This window comes from Lepus europaeus, chromosome X (assembly GCF_033115175.1).
Source record: "Lepus europaeus isolate LE1 chromosome X, mLepTim1.pri, whole genome shotgun sequence".
NCBI classification, from domain to species: Eukaryota; Metazoa; Chordata; class Mammalia; order Lagomorpha; family Leporidae; genus Lepus; species Lepus europaeus.
This window is the reverse complement of record NC_084850.1, coordinates 68,949,886-68,970,724: the sequence shown is the minus strand read 5'-3', so window position 1 is coordinate 68,970,724 and position 20,839 is coordinate 68,949,886. Positions and strand designations below refer to the sequence as shown.

Here is a 20,839-nt window from a genome sequence, read left to right as displayed (position 1 = left end):
AGTTTCAGTTTTAGCCAGAGCCACTAGGCAAGAAAAAGAAATCAATGGGAAACTAATAGAAAAAGAGAATGTCAAACTATCCCTGTTTGCAGATGACATGATACTAAATATAGGGGAATCAAAGACTCCATTAAGTGATTATTAGAACTCATCAGAGGGTTTGGCAAAACTGCAGAATATAAAATCAACACACAAAAATGAATAGCATTTGCATACAGAAAAAATATTATGGCTGAGAAAGAACTTGCATGATCAGTCCCATTCAGAACAGCCACAAAAAATTTAAATACCTGAAGATAAATTTAACCAAGAACATGAAAACTATCTAATGAAAATTATAAAACATTAAGGAAAGAAACAGAAGAAGACACAAAAATGGACAAATCTTCCATGTTCATGGATTAGAAGAATTAATATAAACAAAATATCCATATTGCCCAAAGCAGTTTATAGATACTTCTTGGATCTAGAAAATAATGATCCTAAACTTCATATGGAAACACAAAAGTTCCTGAATAGAAAAAGCACTAAAATCAAAGCTGGCATCAGAATAGACATGTGGACCAACAGAACAGATTAGAAACCTTAGAAATTAATCCAACTATCTACAACCTATTAATATTTGAAAAACAAGCTAAAATCACTTCTTGGAGAAAAGACAATATCTTCAACAAATGATACTTGGAAAATTGGATATCTGCATGCAGAAGTATAAAATAACACTCCTACCTTACATCCTACAGAAAAATCAACTCATAATGGATCAAGGATCAATGGACCTAAGACCTGAAACCATCAAATTATTAGAGGAAAACATAGGAGAAATACAGCAATACATTGGAATAGGAAAAGATTTCATGGATAAGACCCCAGAATCACAGGCAATAAAAGCAAAAATAAATGGGATTACATCAAGTTAAGAAGCTTCTGCAAAAAAAGGAAAGACTTAACAAAGTGAAGAGTAACTGACAGGATAGGACAAAATATTTGCAATTGTATATCTGATAAATGATTAATATCCAAAATACTGAAGGACCTCAAGAAGCTCAATAAGAACAAAATAAAATAATCCAGTTAGTAAATGGGCAAATGACATAAATAAGTATTTTTCAAAGAATGCAATACAAATGGCCAACATATACAAAGAAAGATCCTCAGGATCACTTAGCTATCAGGAAGATGCAAATCAAAACCACAATGAGGTTTCACCTAGCCCCAGTTAGAATGGCTATTATCTAAATATAAAAAAATAACAAATGCTGGTAAGGATTTGAAGAAAAAGGTACTGTTGGTGGGAATGTAAATTAGTACAATCCTTATGGAAGATAGTGTGGAGATTCCTCAGAATCTGAAAATAGATCTGCCATGTGACCCAGACATCCTACTCCTTGGAATTTACCCAAAGGAAAATAAGTCAGTTAGCATATGAAGAATTATCTGCCCCTTCATGTTCAACTCACAATAGCTAAGGTATGGAATCCATATGTCCATCAACTGATGACTGAATAAAGAAATATACGATGAAATACAACTCGACCATAAAGAAGAGTGAAATTATGTCTTTTTCAACAAAATGGATGCCACTAGAGACTATTATGCTTAGTGAAATAGGCCAGACACAGAAAGACAAACATGTTTTTTTTCTGAATTGTGGTAACTAAAATATATAGAGTACAAAAAAGTAATGTATATGAGTGAAATTGACCTCTTGAGATTCAATTATCATTTATAGATGTTTTCTATATTCTTGCAGAACAGTGGTCTTTATTCTTACTATTTGTATTCTTTATTTAGTGCAGGATTAAGTTTGTGATTATAAATTAAGTTGTAATTTGTTGCTGAAAAAATTAAAAGGAAGGAGAAGTGAGGAAAGGAAATAAGCATCATTATATGTGTATAATTGTATATACAAAAATTTAAAATAAATATATTCTTTCATATTAAATATTTACTTTATATGTAAAACCTATTAGAATGTTAACTGGAAGTTAAAATGTGATAAATATCCACATTTGAAAAGCAATCTTCCAGTTTTGATAATACACAAGATAAGTACATACAATAATTATTTGATGAATGGTTAATATCCTACAAGTTTGAGAGGCTAATAATATAAAACATTATTAACTTGCTAATTTTGTGCAGTTATTCAGGTTCCAAGGCATTTCAATCAACCATGAAACATTAAAGACATTATAGTAATAATTTTGGGTGAAGATTTTCTTATTATTGGTCTTTAGCCAAGGAAAATACAGTCACATCTTTATGTATAACATACAAAATCAGAATATTTATTTTAGAAAGCCTGAGTTATGCTGATAAATAATTGAAACAAATCAAATTCATTGTGTAGGAGAAGAGGAGATTTGAAGAAGGATTGAAGAAGGAGAGCATTGAACAAATGATTGTTACGTGTAGTAGGAATAATTTTATCATTGTATATGATAAGGGAATTAGTATTCAAAAGAGTAAAATACTACAGACTCTTCATTATATTCTCCAATTATATGGCCCTTGAGTATCTAATTGTATTTTCTATATTAATATATTAAGAGCCTTCTACTACCTCCAAATTCACTGTGTTGAAATCAACTTTTTTTTTTCAAACTAAATGAATTACTGCCAGATCTGTGCTTTTAGCAAGTAGAATCAACCTTTGTGTTTCAAAACAGCTAACCCATATAAACAGAAATAGGATGTTATTTACTTGCTTTATTCGTGGGATATTTTATAATCCCAACTACTACCACCAGAGGGCCAAAAGTGATCTAAAGACACTGATGGTATCCCAGAGTAGGGGAACAGCAAACAAAAGGAACTTGGGCTTACTGCCATGTGTGCCCTGTACTCTGTATTTCCCTTACCAAGTTCTGCCTTCCCACATAAACTACTTAGTGTAAACCTGAAGAAACACTTTAATTATTCACAGTACTTTGCCAGATGAGACCAGTGCCCAGGACAGTGGTTGCCAAAATATAAAATTTGGTGCAGATGCTTGACCCATAATGCTTCAAATTGTAGACATTTTAGCTGATGCCATAGCCATTACAAGGAGGCTACAAGGAAGAAAAGGGGCTATTGAACAGAAATGAGGAAGGTCCCAAGGGCTGGCATTGTGGCTTAGCAGGTAAAGCTGCCACCTGCAGCGCCGGCATCCTCTAAGGTTGCCAGTTTATGTTTCAGCTGCTCCACTTCCCATCCAACTCCCTGCTAATAGCCTGAGAAAAACAGTGTAAGATGGTCCAAGTGCTTGGGTCCTGTTACCCTTGTGGGAGACTGAGAAGAAGCTCCTAACTCCTGGCTTTGCCCTGTCCCAGTGTTGGCCATTGCAGCCATGTGGGTTGATGGAAGATGGCTCTCTCTCTCTGTCTTTGTCTTTCCCTCTTTCTGTAACTCTTTCATTCAAATAAATACATCTTAAAAAAAAAGAATTGGGGAAGTCCCCCAGCAACAAAGGGTGATGTAAATGCTGCAAAGTCAATTGGCATAAAGGCTAAATATAAAACTATTGGAACAAAATTTGCTCAATATGTTTTCAATAACACAATTAAAGAGGCTTGGTGGGTGGCATGATTGATACTAAGGTATTGGCATGCTCTATTGCCAAAGAAAGCTTCAAGAAGATTAGCCAAGGTGCTAATACAGGGAAATCGGAAAAGTTATTATGCCAGCTATTGAAGATGCAATTATTGAGCTTAAGAAGCAGCCTGGGAGTCGGCGCTGTGGTTTAGTGGGTAGAACCTCCACCTCCAGTGCCAGCAACCCATATGTGCACCAGTTCAAGTACAGGCTGCTCCATTTCCAATCCAGCTCTCTGCTGTGGCCTGAGAAAGCAGTACAAGATGTCTCAAGTCCTTGGGCCCCTGCACCCACGTTGGAGACCCAGAGGAAGCTCCCAGCTCCTGGCTTCGGATCGGTGCAGTTCCGGTTGTTTTGTCCAATTGGGGAGTGAACCAGCGGATAGAAGACCTCTCTCCCTCTCTGTCTCTCCTTCTCTGTGTAACTTTGACTTTCAAATAAATAAATAAATCTAAAAAAAGAAGCAGCTTAAACCTGTTGCAATAACTGAAGAAACTGCTCAGGTTGCTATGATTTCTGCAAGCAGAGGCAGGAATTGTCATCATTTCTGTTGCAATGAAAAATATTGGAAGAAAGAGCGTATTCACAGTAAAGGATGGCATAACACTGAATGGTGAATTAGAATTTATTGAAGGAATAAAATTTGATGGAGGATGCATTTCTCTATATGTTATTAATATAACAAAAGGCCAAAAATCTGAATTCCGGGATATCTATGGTCTGTTGAGAGAAAAGAGCATTTCTCATGTCCATCCCATTGTACCTACCCTTGAAATTGCCAATGCTCACTGAGCAACCTTGATCATAAGTCTTTAGGAGAAGCTCTGTGTACAGTCATTTTGAATAGGCTACAATCTTTGGATTGTAGTAGTTAAAGCTCCAGATTTGGGGAGATCCTGAAAGACTAGAAATTAGCCTTATGATCCAGAAATCCCACTACTGGTTATGCACCCAAAAGAAATAAACACATTGTATCAAATAGATATCTGCACCACCATATTTTTAGAAGCACTGTTCATATTAGCCAATATACAGAATCAACCAAAGTGTATATCATCAGGTGAATAGATAAAGAAAATGTGATTTTATATATATATATATATATATATATATATATATATAAACACAATGGGATATCATTCAACTATAAAAATAATATTTAATCATTCGCATCAAAATGGTTGCAACTGAAGGACATCATTTTGAGTGAAATAAGCTGGACTCAGAAAGACAAATATTTCATGTTCTTCATATATGTGGGAGATAAAGTTCTAAAAAATCAAAAACAAAAAAGAAATGCCTGTATGTATAAGTTTTCCTGCAAATATAGTGTTTTGTCAAACTTTGAAATATTTGTGACACAAATTGTAAAGAATGATATACCACTATAGTTTTAATGACCAAAATCCTTTTAAAATTTACTATACATGAGTAAAATAGGCATCTTTTCATTTGATTATTGTTTATAGCCCTTGCATATATTCCTGCTGAACTATGGTCTTTTTATTTTTTATCAGCTGAAGTCTTTATTAGTGGAACATAATGCCTTTGAGTACAATGTAAATTAAAAATGTCATCTTAAAATTAATAAAAACATTAAAAAAGAAAGAACCAACTAAAAGATATGGCTTTTGCTACTAGTGGTACAGTGTTTGGAGAAGAATGGTTGTCCTTAAATCTTGAAGATGCTCAGCCTAAGGACTTAGAAAACAATTGGAGAAGTCACTGTGATCAAAGAAGATGCCATGCTTTGAAGGGAAAAGAATACAATGCTCAAACTGATAAACATATTGAAGGATTCATCAAGCAGTTTAACAGCTAATGAATATGAAAAGAAACTGAATGAACATCTGGCCAAACTTTCAAAGGGAGTAGCTATGTTGAAGTTTGGTGGGACAAATGAGGCAGAAGTAAATAAAAAGAAAAGTTAGAGATGTCCTCAATTTGCTAGAAGAACTGCCACTGAAGAAGGCAATGTTCTGGGAGGGGGCTATGCTTTGCTTGGATGAATTCTAGCCTTCAACTCATTAAATCCAGCTAATGAAGATCAAGAAATTGTTATAAGAAATTATTAAAAGAACAGTCAAAATTTCCATAGTAATAATTGGTAAGAATACAAGTGTTGAAGAATCTTCGATAGCTGGAGAAAATTCAGCAAAGTTCCTCAGTGGTTAGTTATAGTATGCTTGGAGGTTTTGTGAATATAGTGGAAAAAGGAATCACTAATACAACAAAAGTTATAAGAACTATATTGCTGGATGATTCTGGTATGGTATCTTTGTTAGCTATAATGGAAGTAGTCACAGAAATTCTAAAGAGCAAGAAGGATCCTGGAATGAGCACAATAGATGGGATGGGAGGTGATATAGTAGTTGACAAGTTCTAATTCATAGACAAGTGTTTTTTCTTTATTAATGAACTTGGACAGGAAGCCCAAGGTAGTGTTCTCTAATAATATCTTTAGATAAGTCAGTTGAAGAAAATGACTAAAATGAAGTCAAGTTGATGTTTAAGAAATTATTATAATCATTGGCTATTGATTTTACCTGACAAGATGAATTGGCTTACTGTTGTCATTGTTTATGGTGAAGGATAATTTACTTTATATTTTTGAATAAAAATACATATGTATGTTCCCAATGCTGAGTCCACAGTCATATATCTCTTTATTGCTTTCATTTAAACATTGAGGCATTTCTCTTATATTTTGTTAAAATCAGCATTTTAGTGTTTTCTGTCACCATATGAAAAATTTATAAGCCTTTCTGTGGAGAATTTTTAAAAAAATTGTGTATAGAGAAATATCCAATTATGTGACAACCTTTTTATAGTAAAACTTTATTGCAAGTTTAAAAAGTCATATAAAGATCATCTCTAATGGGAATTTGTATTTAAGTACAAAATACTACTTTATTATGACTTTCCTGTTGCATGATCTCAAATAAAAATACAAATTTTGTTTCTTTATGGAAAACCATTGTCAAAATGAATGGCAATAAAATAATTCAATCACAGTATACTCTCAATAATTCTATCATAAGACTGGTGAAATAGTCCCAAATTTCTGAACAATATACATGATGAAGATTATTGAATTTCATATTTAAACATGGTTTCCACAGAAGACATTGATCAACCTTGGAAAATTACAATAATGTTTTAGAAAAATGACCAGATTTTCAAACTCTATCTAATCTTCCATTGGCTGTATGGGCATGACTGAAAGTTTTTAATGTGTTTATACTACTCCTTATTTTTAGCTTTAAATGTTAGCAGGGAAAGCTATGGCTTTAATGCTGTGATGTAAAGTTCTTTTATAGATCATCCTTTCCAATTTTTTCCTTTGACTAGTACAGAAAATCAAATTTTGTACTAGTCAAAGGAAAAATTCTAAAGAAACACATATACAGTAGTCAAAAACAATGAAACCCAGTCATTTGCAACTAGATGGAGGAATCTGGAAAACATCATGCTGAGTGAATTAAGCCAGTCCCAAAGAGACAAATATCATTTGTTTTCCCTGATCGGCGACAACTAACTGAGCACCAAAGGGAAAACCTGTTGAAGTGAAATGGACACTATAAGAAACAATGACCTGATCAGCTCTTGTCCTGACTGTTGATGTACAATGTAATACTTTATCCTTTTTAGTATTTTTTTTTGTTGTTCTAGTACTAGTGGTTGAACTCTGTAATTAACACAAAATTATTCTTAGGTGTTTACATTTTAACTGAAAAGTGATCCCTGTTAAATATAAGAGTGGGAGAAAGAGAGGAAGGGGATGTACAATTTGGGACATGCTCAAGCTGACTTGCCCCAAGTGGTGGAGTTAGAAATGTGCCAGGGGATTCCAATACAATCCCATCAAGGTGGCATGTACCAATGCCATCTCACTAGTCCAAGTGATCAATTTCAGTTCACAATTGATCACTCTGATAGGTCTAAGAGTCAAAGGGATCACACAAACAAGACTAGTGTCTGCTAATACTAACTGATAGAATCAAAAAGGGAGAGAAAGATCCAACATGGGAAGCAGGATACACAGCAGACTCATAGAATGGCAGATGTCCTAAATAGCACTCTGGCCTCAGAATCAGCCCTTAAGGCATTTGGATATGGCTGAAGAGCCCATGAGAGTATTGTAGGCATGGAAAGCCAAGACACTCTGGGAAAAAAAAGAAGAAGACCTAAATGAAAGATCTCTGCGAGTGAGATCCCAGTGGAAAGAACGGGGCCATCAAAGAAGGAGGTACCTTTCTCTGAAGGGAGGAGAGAACTTCCACTTTGACTATGACCTTGTCTAAATAAGATCAAAGTTGGCGAACCCTAAAGGCTCATGACTAGAGCCCAGGGAGATTACTGACGCCATAAACAAGAGTGTCAAATTGTTAAATCAACAACAGGAGTCACTGTGTACTTATGTCTCATGTGGGATCTGTCCTTAATGTGTTGTCCAATGTGAAGTGATGTTATAACTAGTACTAAAACAGTATTTTTACACTTTGTGTTTCTGTGTGGGTGCAAACTGATGAAATCTTTTTAGCATACACTGAATTGATCTTCTGTATATAAAGATAATTGAAAATGGAAAAAAAACCCTGGAGTTAAATTGGAAATTGCATACAAAAGTAATGAATTTTTTAAAAATATCATGTAGGATCTCTGTCTTTAATGTGCTGTACACTCTTATTTAATGCTATAACTAGTACTCCAACAGCATTTTTTCACTTTGTGTTGCTATATGGGGGCAAACTGTTGAAATCTTTACTTAATTTATACTAAACAGATCTTCTGTATATAAAGAGAATTGAAAATGAATCTTGATGTGAATGGAAGGGGAGAGGGAGCGGGACAGGGGAGGATTGAAGGTGGGAGGGAAGGTTTTTTGGGGGAAAGCCATTGTAATCCATAAGCTGTACTTTGGAAATTTATATTCATTAAATAAAAGTTTAAAAAAAAAGAAACACATATCAGTTTCTTTAGAACAACACAATGTCTTTAAAACCCTTAATAAAATACAATCTTTAGCCAAAGTTTTAGCACTTATATTTCTTGTGAATAGGACTTAGATATGGTGAGTTTTTATTTGGAAAGATCTGAAGTGCAATTTTCTGCACAGCAGATTGAGGATGCTGGATCCATTCTCTTGCTGTACCATTATATAATATTTTTTTTAGGTCAGGGCCATTTAAATGTTTGAATGTCATGATATACCTACTGAAAGAATCTGACTGAGCTATTGATCCTAAATAATGCCAAAACACTCTATCAAATTCCGCCTATATTCTGCCAAAATGGTTATTCTGTGGCACATACACACAACTCAATTTTTTTGTCACTACTCTCCAATTAGGCATTATCAATCAATGATCGGCAATGTGTCTTAAAATTCTATTGATTTGAAATCTCTATTATAAGAAGATTTGATATTTCTAAGTTATTAAATAAAATTTCTAAGAAGTTTTTATTTACTAATAGATTTCCCATATGTAGTATAAATAAGTGCTATCTAATAACAATCGCTAGAAAAAGCGTGTCATTAGAGCACTAAATCGCAACACCCTGAATGACAAATAGAAAATGTGCCATTAAAAACTGCAAAAACCTCGGCACATAATGATTCCAAACAAACTCTTTCACTAAGAGACTTGAAGAAACTCTTGCATGGCTTATAACAGCTTCCAATAGATTGCTAGGATGACCTCAGATTCACTTAAAACATCTGCCTAAGAATAAACAAACAAAAGTTCAAAATGCCAGGAGAATTTATTGTTTGTTCCAGCCAAAACCTGAAAATAGGCCAATAGGCCCTGAACCCCTTGGTAGAACAGTTACATTTAAAAGCTTGCGATTATAAATACACACTCTGCCTGTGGAGACATAAATGACCTACAACTGAAAGCCATCTTCTAAAACTATCTCGTTTAAATACAAAAATTGGAGGTGATAATTCTTACTCCCAGTCCCTGGGGGTAAGTAAAGGTTTAACTTTCTTGGGTGCCTTGCTCCAAAATCCATTATAACTTGCTGTCATAAATATAGGATATGTTTGTATCTTCTTGGAATAAGTGCCAATTAACAAACCCAAATGGCTTATTCACATGGAACCAATCGCTTCTTAACGCCTTTTAGTGCCTTTCTTTGGCGCACTCCTAGTATTTAAAATTTTCCTGTCTTTTGTTTTGATAGAGTTAAACCCTAGTTATCCTGAAATCTTACCTTTATTTCAATAGCTATTGCAGAATAAAATCTGTCTTTACACCTTTAATAAATGTCTGGCTTTTTCTTTGACAATGTAACTATTTTCTTGAACAAGTGCAGGTACAGACTATATTTGAAAATTTGAGGGGCTGGCACTGTGGCACAGCGGGTTAATGCCCTGGCCTGAAGTGCCGGCATCCCATATGGGCGCCGGTTCTAGTCCCAGCTGCTCCTCTTCCGATCCAGCTCTCTGCTGTGGCCTGGGAAAGCAGTAGAAGATGGCCCAAGTCCTTGGGCCCCTGCACCCGAATGGGAAATCTGGAGGAAGCTCCTGGCTCCTGGCTTCAGATCGGCGCAGCTCCAGCCGTTGTGGCCGATTGGGGAGTGAACCAGCAGATGGAAGACCTTTCTATCTCTACCTCGCTAACCCTGTCTTTCAAGTAAATAAAATAAATCTTATAAAAAAGAAAATTTGATATTTTGCATGGTATGTCAAGAAACCTCTGATATTACTATTAACTTTGGAATCACTTGCATTTTCAATAAACACTTAAAAGAACTTAAAACATTTGCACTGACAGATTCTTCCTAAAATTTCAAGTATATGTAGCAAAACTGAAGCCCCTAAAAAACTTTAAATATAGACTATGCTGCCAACAATTGTGTATTGTGATTTTTAAAATGATTTATTTTATTTATTTAAAAAGCAGAGTGACAGAGAGAGAGATGTAGAGGCACCGATCTTTTATTTACTAGTTCACTCCAAAAAATGGCCACAACAGCCTGGTTATGAAACTCCTGGCCCAGTCCATGCATACTCTATAGAATTACATTAAATACTTTTATTTATTTAAAATATTTGATAGATGATAAATTATGCATGCAGTTTACCTCAAAATTAAGAGGATACTTAAAATTCATAAATACTAACAAAATATTTTTAAGAAAATTAGTCTTTCTTAGATTGATGGGCTTAAGAATTAAGGTGCTAGGAAGCTACAATTAGGGTTATAAATGATAATATATGATTACAATTGAAAGTTCATTTGCTTTTAAATGGTCATTATATATTTTGTGAAAAGCATGTTTTTATTTTATTAGGAAGAAATTAGTAATGGACAACATCTCTAAAATTATTACCTTGAATTTTCATGTATGCAGAAGAAAGAGTAAAATGTGAAAAGGATTTAGACTTAAATACTTTGAAGGACATTAATATGCTTAAGTAGAAAAAAAGAATAAAATAAATAATAAAAAAATCTGTTTAGACTCATAAAGAAAGAAGGAGAATTACATTTATCTATGTGTCTATTCTGTCTCATTCAGTAAACTTTAGAGGTGGTTGGAAACTCAATCACTTAAAATTTATAAAAGTAATCATTATCAGCTCTGAGACAACAAGATGAATTCACCTAGTTCAGGAAGCTGGATTGGAAGTGGAGTATCAGAGACTTGAATCAGTGGTCCAATAGAGGATGCTGGTGTTGCAAGCAGCAGCTTAAACGGCTGTGCCACAATGCCAGCCACTTATTACATCTATCTTAATATGTTCTGGTACCAATTATCTAACCTCCGTCTATCATCCCTACCTTCACTTATCCTCTAGTAACCACTATTCTATGTTCAAATCAATTTTAGGTTCCACATATGAAAGAGAATTTGCAGTATTTGTATTTCTGTGTCTGGTTTACTTCACATAATATAATAACCTACTTTTACCTCTTTTGCTGCTAATGATAGAATTTAATTCTTTTTGTGGCTGAATACTGACTAACATTCCAGTGTGTGTGTGTGTGTCTGTGTGTGTATCACATTTTCTTTATCCATTCATCCATGAATGTACACCCTGATTGACTTGAAGAAACACTACAAAGCTATAGCAACTAAACCAGCCCAATATTGACATCAGAATAGACACATAAGAGCAGTGGAACAGAATAGAAATACTAGAAATGAATCCATGCATCAACAGCCAACTTACTCTCAAGAAAGTCGCCAAAAACCTACATTGCAGAAAGGAAAATTTCTTTAATTAATGCAGTTGGGAACACTGGATATCCATGAGCAGAAGATTCAAACTTGACAGAAAAATTAATTCAAAATGTATCAAAGACATACATGTAAGAACTGAAGGGCCAGCCTAGCCCCTTTGGTATAGCGGATAAAGCTGCTGCCAAAGACCCAGCATCCCATATTGGTGCCCTTTCAAGTCCTGGCTCCTCTACTTCCTTTCCAGCTCCCTGCTAATGCACCTGGGAAAGTAGCGGAGGATAGCCCAAGTCCTTGGACCCCTGCACCCACATGGGAGATTTGGAAGAAACTCCCAGCTTCAACTTGTCCCAGCCCTGGGCCATTGCAGCCATTTGGGAGTGAACTAGTGGTTGAAAGACCTTTCCCCACCCCTTTCTTAATCTCTCCCCCATCTCTCTTTGTAACTCTGCATTTCAAATAAATAAAATAAATATTAAAAAAAGAACTGAAACTACACAAATACCAGAAGAAAATGTAGAAGAAATATTTCAAGACATTTTGCATAGTTAATGATTTTTTTGAATAATACCCCCAAAATATAGGCAACAAAAGCATACTATATAAATGGGGCTATATCAAAATAAGAAGCTTCTACATTACAAAGGAAACAATTGACTGCTTTTGCAGATGAATTATTTGGTATTGATTTGTTTCATCTACCTGTACATAACTCTTTCATAGCCTGCTATTATTTTTATCATCCATAAGAGAACAATGAGTGATTCATTTAAAATGATTCTTTGATTAAAAAATTAAAGGCTATTTTTCCACCTTAAAATAACTTCTAATTTACAGATTTTTTTTGTTAGACTGTGAGCATGAGAAATGGAACACATTCTGATTACCAGAGTACCTGGTACATCATAAGTACTCAAAACATTGTTATTGAATCAATGAATGAATGAAAAACTTGTTCTTTCTCTGGCATATACTATTTTGTGGTTAAATATTTTTCTTGGCAATCCTCTTTACTTCCACAAAAGCTTATCATGCTGATTTATCAAAAATTATTTGTATATTTATAAAAATGTGCATTTCAAATGTAGTTACATTTAATTCTTCACATTTTTCTGCAGGCACAATGATTATTTACCTTGAATATTTACACATTTTAAATTCAATTTTGGAAATGATCACTTATCTAATTTCATTTATTATATTTCTATTTTTTGCTATGAAGATAAGAAGATTAACAATTTGTTGGAATTCTGTATAAACAAGAATGTATTATGAGATGAAGCTTTATAATGTTCACTGGGATCCTCTTTAAAATAGCAACTAATAGTGCAATCTCTCATTTTTATTGGATACTTCCTGAAGTAAGTACCATTTGGGTAAGTTTCATTAACTTCATTATCTATCTAAGAAAGTTAAGAGCAGTTAAATAACTTATCTACTGTTACATGACTTAAAGTTTACGCCAACTCCTTCATTTTTACAAATGAGGATTTGAAGCTCTGTGAAGGGCAGTGAGTTGACAAGGGTCAAACAGTTAGTAGTTAATAGAATTAAGATTACAAATGAAGTTTCATGAATCTTAGTGGAGATACTGTATTTTCAGGGAAGAGTTAGGTGAACCTACATGGAGGGCATGGGTGCTCATGGCTCGGGACTGTAGCTGCCGAGTCTATGCACCAGCACTGGAAAAGGAAACTAACCCACTGTTGGTTGGAATGCAAACTGATAAAGCCACTATGGAAGTCAGCCTGGAGACTCCTCAGAAACCTGAATATAACCCTACCACCTGATTTGGTGGGGAGAAATAGCAGGAGGTTAAGACCTAGTGAATGTGTGGAACTTATGAGCTGTGACTGTGAAAAAAACCTGAGGGTGTGTGAGAGAACTCACAGAGTGCCTGAGACGTGAGTAATCAGTGGGAGACGCAACAAACTTGGTAACCTTGGCAACCCAGTGGGCGATTACAGGGGAATTTGAGCTTATGCTGAGGATTGCACAGATCATTTGTGTGGTCCTTGGGAGAGAGCAGACGAATATTATATGCACAAGGGCCAGCACTCAGACACTGACTGCCTTCAAGGAGAATAGCTCAGCTGTGCGGAATTACTTCCCATCTGAAGAAAAGAGAGAGAGAGAGAGAGAGAGAGAGAGAGAGAGAGAGAGAGAGAGAGAGACTTACCACGCCAAACCTGAGTGTGTCATCTTTGGCACGCCCTTAACCCTGAAGAAATGAACAGAGCCCTCTGGATACACCCATCACAAGCCTCTAAAGATCCACCAAAAGCAGACAGTCCACTTAATCTAGAGTTATAATATAACGAGAAAAGCCACCACAGAGAGGGAAAAAAAAAAAAAGAAGGAGCAACAAAAGAATTTCCTCACAATGCCAAGCAACAAACACAGAAACCGAGGAAACAAGGACAAGGAAACATTATGATGCCCCCACATGAATATGACACTCCAAGATTATGAAGATGACGAGATAGAAGAAATGCAAGATATGGATCTCAATATGATAAGAATATTTAGAAGTTCTCGAAAACAAATTCTTGAACTACAGAAATACTTACTGGACAGGATAGAAAATCTCTCTCATGAAAATGAAATCTTAAGGAGGAATCAAAATTAAATGAAGAATCTAGTAGAACACGAAATTGTGATATTGAAGAGAGATCAAAATGAAATGAAGAATTCAATAGATCAATGACAAACACATTTGAGACGCTTAAAAACAGAATCAGTGAAGCAGAAGAGAGAATATTAGACTTAGAGCACAGGAAAGTATACAGTCAAACCAAAGAAAAGAATAGGAAATTAGAAATCTAAAAAATATTGTTTAGGCATGGAAAAAAAACAACTAAATGAAAGATCTCTGCGAGTAAGATGCAAGTGGAATGAACGGGCCATCAAAGAAGGAGGTACCTTTCTATGAAGGGAGGAGAGAACTTCCACTTTGACTATGACCTTGTCCAAATATGATCAGAGTCGGCGAACTTGGAAGGCTTCCATAGCCTTGGCAACTCATGACAAGAGCCTAGGGTGATTACTGATGCCGTAAACAAGAGTATCAATTGTTAAGTCAACAACAGGAGTCACTGTGCATTTACTCCCCATGTAGGATCTCTGTCCTTAATATGTTGTACAATGTGAATTAATGCTATAACTAGTACTCAAACAGTACTTTACACTTTGTGTTTCTGTGTGGGTGCAAACTGTTGAAATCTTTACTTAATATATACTAAGTAGATCTTCTTTATATAAAGATAATTGAAAATGTATCTTGATGTGAAGGAATGGGAGAGGGAGTGGGAGATGGGAAGGTTGTGGGTGGGAGGGAAGTTATGGGGGGGGGAAGCCACGGTAATCCAAAAGCTGTACTTTGAAAATTTATATTTATTAAATAAAAGTTAAAGAAAAAAAAGAAGTTATCAGAACATGAATAAAAAAATCCTAGGGAGTTTACTTAAGGTGAAATTACCTATGAAAAGGCAGTATTTTATAACAATGCTGTTCATTGGAATAACTGAGAGTTTATTAAAAATTGCACAATTGTAAGCCACATTCACAACACGTTCTGATTCAGAAGGTATCTGGCATAGTTCAAGAATCTACATTTTTAAAAAGTTGCCTGATATGATTTTGATTTATATTGTTAAAAGTCCACATCTTGAAAAACACTGATGAAAGGGAGCATAGGGAAAAAATCCTCAGAGAAACTATAGAATCCCAACATTTATGGCATAAACAAATTTGATTTTGAGGCCAGAAAATTGGGAAAAGAATCCAGAGTCCATAGCATCACAAAAGCCACTGTAAGAAAAAGTTTCAAAGAAGCAGTAATCAACTGCATTACAGATATGTCAAACAAGAAGAAGGCTTTCAGTAGAACAGTTACTGCAGGAGTTTGATTTCTATAGACTGAACATTGGATGTGAGGTGAGGGATTCATAACATTGACTGTGCTTGTAGAAATCTTAACTTAGAAGTAAAAAAGATGGCCGGCGCCGCGGCTCACTAGGCTAATCCTCCGTCTTGCAGCGCCGGCACACCGGGTTCTAGTCCCGGTCGGGGCAGCGATCCTGTCCCGGTTGCCCCTCTTCCAGGCCAGCTCTCTGCTGTGGCCAGGGAGTGCAGTGGAGGATGGCCCAAGTGCTTGGGCCCTGCACCCCATGGGTGACCAGGAGAAGCACCTGGCTCCTGCCACTGGATCACCGCTGTGCGCCGGCCACAGCGCGCTACTGCGGCGGCCATTGGAGGGTGAACCAACGGCAAAAAGGAAGACCTTTCTCTCTGTCTCTCTCTCACTGTCCACTCTGCCTGTCAAAAATAAAAAAAAAAACTAAAAAAGAAAGATTATAAAATAGTTAAAGGAAGATGCAGAAGCAAAGACTTTTATTTTGGGGATGGGAGACAATTCGCCCTATCTATAGTTAAGTGGAATTATCCACTGAAAGATAATGTCAAGAGGAAAGCAAACATGAAAAGAAATACACACTGGAAGACATGAGGGGGTAAAAAGATCACACTTTTAAAGGAGGATAAATGGCCTCCTCTGTACCTGGAGAGGAGGAATTAAGATTACCTGTAAGGTAAGAATTATTTTTTAATTTTGTAGCTGTATAGATTCCCAATTTTCCCTTTATTTGAGGTTATAATTAAATACATACACGTTTAAAATTATTTTACCTTTCAGGTCAAATTAATATTTTATTTTACAAAACATATATTAATCTCTAATAAAGCTTTCTGTCTTAAAATCTAATTCATTTGTTTTGCCAGCTTTCTTTTAGTAATTATTTGCATGGTATCATTTTACACAAACACTGTATATTTTTATATTTTAGGTGAGTCTCTTGTAAGTAGCTTGTAGTTGCTTTTGCAATATGCAATGTGACTTTTTTTTTAGATTGGAAAATTTGGTCTGTTTAGTGCTATTGTTAATATACTTGGGTTTAAATCTATCATTTTACTACTTGATTTCCACTTTTCCTGCTTTGTGTTTTCCTTTTTCTTGTTTCTCCACTATTGAATGATCATTTTACAGTACTTTATTATTCTTTTAGTGGTTATCACAAGCATTTATGGCTTATCAAAATACTTTCTTCACGTCTTGGATGATGCAAGGGCCTTAGAACATTTTAACTTCATTTACCTTCTTCTCTCCTTATTTGCCATCATGGTAATGAATTTAAGTTCTATATAATTTTAATCCCATATCATTAGTACTTCTATTATTATTTTACATAGTCAATAACCATTTAGATTTACATACGTATTTACCATTGTTGTTGCTCTTCTTTCTGCATCCTCAAGCTTCAGTCTGGAATCATTTTTCTTCTGCTGAACAACAGCCTTTAGTTGGGTGTGCTGGTCACAGATTTTCACCTTTGTTTTGTCCAAAAAGTCTTTATTTCACTTTCACTTTTGAAGGACATTTTTATAGGAAAAAGAATTCCAAGTTGGCCATTATTTTTCTTCTTTCAGATCACTTTTTGAAAATAGCATTTCATTGTCTTCTGGCTTGCACTGCCTTACAGTCTGGGTTTCCTTTTCCCGGCTCTTGGCCTCATATTTTTCACTCAGTGTTAGTTCTCCAATGCCTTTAAATATTTTTCTAGAAGTAGTCAATCTTTTCTGGTAGTTTTCAGTTGGAAATTAACACAGAACACCGAATCCAACATTATTGGAGGTACTCTCAAGAAGTTAAAAATCATTGGCCCAATAGCTTTGCTGATGAATGTGGTAAGGTCATATATTCAGATTAAGAGGGGTCTGGAGCTTTATAGGGGGATATTTTTCATAGAGGTGAAATTTTGCCTTAGCTTCTGAGAAAAGACAGTTGATCATAGGTGATTAAATGGAAAAATAAGTAATACTGACAACCTAACTCAACTTGATAAAATGCCCTGACAAATGGATAGGGAGGGGTAAAATGTATCTGGGCCTCAGTTTCTTAACTTTTAAAATAGATATGATAAAAATTTTGTGCTATCACAGAGTTATTTTAAGGACAAAATTAAATGAAGGTATGTATTTCAAAAGAAATGATGGATGTGAAAGTAAATTATGAGATGGTGCATGCACTGGCTTCTTACACTCATGCCAGATTTTTAAAATCTGAATTAAGACATGAACTGATCTTCTCATAATAAGGGCAAAATGTATGGAGTTGTGTTTTCCAGGGTATACAATAAAGGATTATGGACATTCTTTAAATTTTCATTCATGGAATCTGATTTCACTGTCGCATTCCCATAGCATTGCATAAAATATTCATGAAAGAAAGACTGTGGGTATTCAAGTAACTGATTATATTGCACTTGGAACCAACGGGGGAGAGCATGGAGGGAAAGAAGAGAGATGGAGTGGCAAAAAGAATGAAAGCAAAAGAAAAGGTCAGGTACTCTGAGTTCCAAATCAATACTTCTTTAAATCTGAGCTATTGTGAAGCATCTTCCTAATGAGGATCATTTAACACAGCTATCCGATCCAGAGGGAGGTGTGTAGCAGTCATTGACTAAAGGGTTACTTTAGAAATGTTCATCTAGAATGCTGGGAGCCTAGCATGTCTAATTGTAGGCTTCTGGTTCATTTCCTGGGTCTTGTCACTTGAATAGAAACACAATGTCAGCTTCTCCTTTTGTGCAGAGATGAATCACTGAAGTTTGACAATTTTGTAATATAGTTCATAATTTCCATTGTCTCCTGGGGACAGAACTGAAATCTGGCTTCTAAAGGTAGAAGGACAGAACCAATTTTTGGAGCTAAATGATAGATTTCTACAATGTACTGCATTTTGAGGGATAGACAACACTCCTTTCACATGATGCATCTTTACAATGAAAATAACTTATAGCCATGCACAATGTCAACAAACACACATTCTGTAGTTCTTTTCTAGTATTTCTTTTATTTCTACTACTGATTTATTTGAAAACAGAGAAGTTCATATTTAAGGCTATCTGATTTTTAAATCTTCAAAACTACTGGAAGTGGCTTAAGAAGTTTAGGTTCCTACAATCCACATGATTGAGTTCCTAGCTCCTGGATCTAGCCCCAGCCCATCCCTGGGCAATGTGAGCATTTGGGGAGTAAACCAATGGATAGGAGCTGTTTCTGTCTGTATAGCACTCTGCTTAATGAATAAATAAATTTAAAATACTAGATAAATTTGTATTGACTTAGATAGATACAATCACTTCTTAATTTCTCCATTTTTCATGTACTACAGTTGATTTTTCCTACCATTTAATCATTTCTGGGTAACTTCCCTCTACTTTTAGTCCATTTTCTTAACAAGGCATATTGATTTCTACCCACATCTATTGATTGGCAATCTACATACTAAACTCCAAAGTACAATTAAATTTTGTGTCTTTGAATTTTGTTTGGAATACTGATGCTGATAACCAAGAATTGGCATAGATGTCACATTTTCCTGGAACATGATCGATCCTATAATTATAGTATCATTGCCCACTCAGAGCATTGCAATACTATGAACACTGCATTTTAAATAATTGTCAAAAACTAGAAGAAACTCTGCTAAAGAAAACTATAGCATACAATACAAACCTCAATTGTACAACAAAATAGATTATGAAAATGAAAACAGATGAAGTGTTCACAAGCTTTGATCAAATCAACAGAATTATCCATACATGAAGTGCACAAAAAGCACACAGAGTCAGGCATCGGCATCTGAGATGAAAGATGAGTGTGACAGGATGTTGATGATGACAACGTGCCAGTACATTTCCCTGGACATGAAATAATAGTCCCAGGTAAGAAACTTATTAGTTGTTGTAAATGTGGTTGAGATTAGGCCACATTTGCGGCTAAGTGTCTTTAGCCATCTAAATTAAAGCATTTCCTAAGCTTGTCACCCCAACCAAAGAGGCTGCAACTTTGTGGTCAGTGTTGAATAAGATAGAGCAAGAGTAACTCAGGTAGTTAATATAAAGGGAAGCATACTGGCATGGTACATTCCTTGCTGACACAAAAGCCATATTTATACAGTATTTACAGTTTGAACTCCAATGTTGTTTTCTTCTTTCGCGTACCTTGTGTCCATGGTGTTAGAAGAACTGTTAAAAATAAGGAGTGGAGCCAGAAAGAAGTACACACAAGAACAAGCATGCCTAAATTTACCATGAAGCTAATAAAGCTGAAGTTTTAGGGTCCCTCTCTTTTTTTTTTTAAGGGTACGGGTTTATTGGTGGGGAAACCCAACAGACCAGAGGGGAGGGTGAGGAAGGAAAAGAGGGAGAAGGAGAGTATAAGAGAGAGAGAGAGAGAGAGAGAGAGAGAGAGAGAGAGAGAGAGACATGTATTCAGGAACAGGTCCTCTTTAAACTTTGCCGGGAGTTGGCAAGGAAGTAGGAGCAGTGAATCTCATTAGGATGGGGGTGGTGCTGACACCGGTGATTGGGCCATGGGGGGTCACCTGGCTTCCAGCAATGGCAGCAGAGGGCCCCTCTCTTGTATCAGCTCCTTCCAATGCCCTGAGAGTAGTTGATGTTTACAGTATTTAGCAACTTTATAAAATTTATAATCCATTGTAATTTTTCTAATTCTAGGTGTTCAATTTGTATGCTATTTTGTATTCGCAATTTTGCATTTTTTAAAAAGAAGGACCCCAAACTACATAAAGATCAAGCTCTTGAAAACCTGGATCTTCCTCTGATAATGTATGATTCACCTATAGTCAGAAAAAACTGATTTGCTGTCCTTGGAACTCCTACCATCCTCCCTCCTTGCCCCCAGTACAGCAAAACCTATAGCTACAGAACAAACATTTTGATAAAAACCAATAAACTCAACCCATTTTCATATTAGGAATTAATTAACCACAGGGCAGAATATGTGCATTAATTAATGGCTTCTCTAAGAGGCCACTATGGAAATAAGACGGCAGACCTGTTAAAATATTTCAGATCCATAGAGTTGTAAGTGACCTCAGTTGTTATTCACTGAACTTGCACATTTTATATATGAGAAAATTGAAGATAAGGAGGAAATGTTGTCCAAGTCCACATTTAAGTAATTAGTGAAAAAGCAGGGATTCCAA

At 35.5% G+C, this 20,839-nt stretch overlaps 1 protein-coding gene and 1 pseudogene across 1 annotated transcript in view; one reads left to right on the top strand and one right to left on the bottom strand.

Moving 5' to 3' along the window:
* LOC133752666 (uncharacterized) overlaps positions 1–20,839 on the bottom strand; it is a 381,981-nt gene that overhangs the window by 225,549 nt on the left and 135,593 nt on the right. The gene's annotated exons all lie outside the window — the stretch shown is intronic.
* On the top strand, positions 3,570–5,965 carry LOC133753631 (60 kDa heat shock protein, mitochondrial-like; annotated as a pseudogene).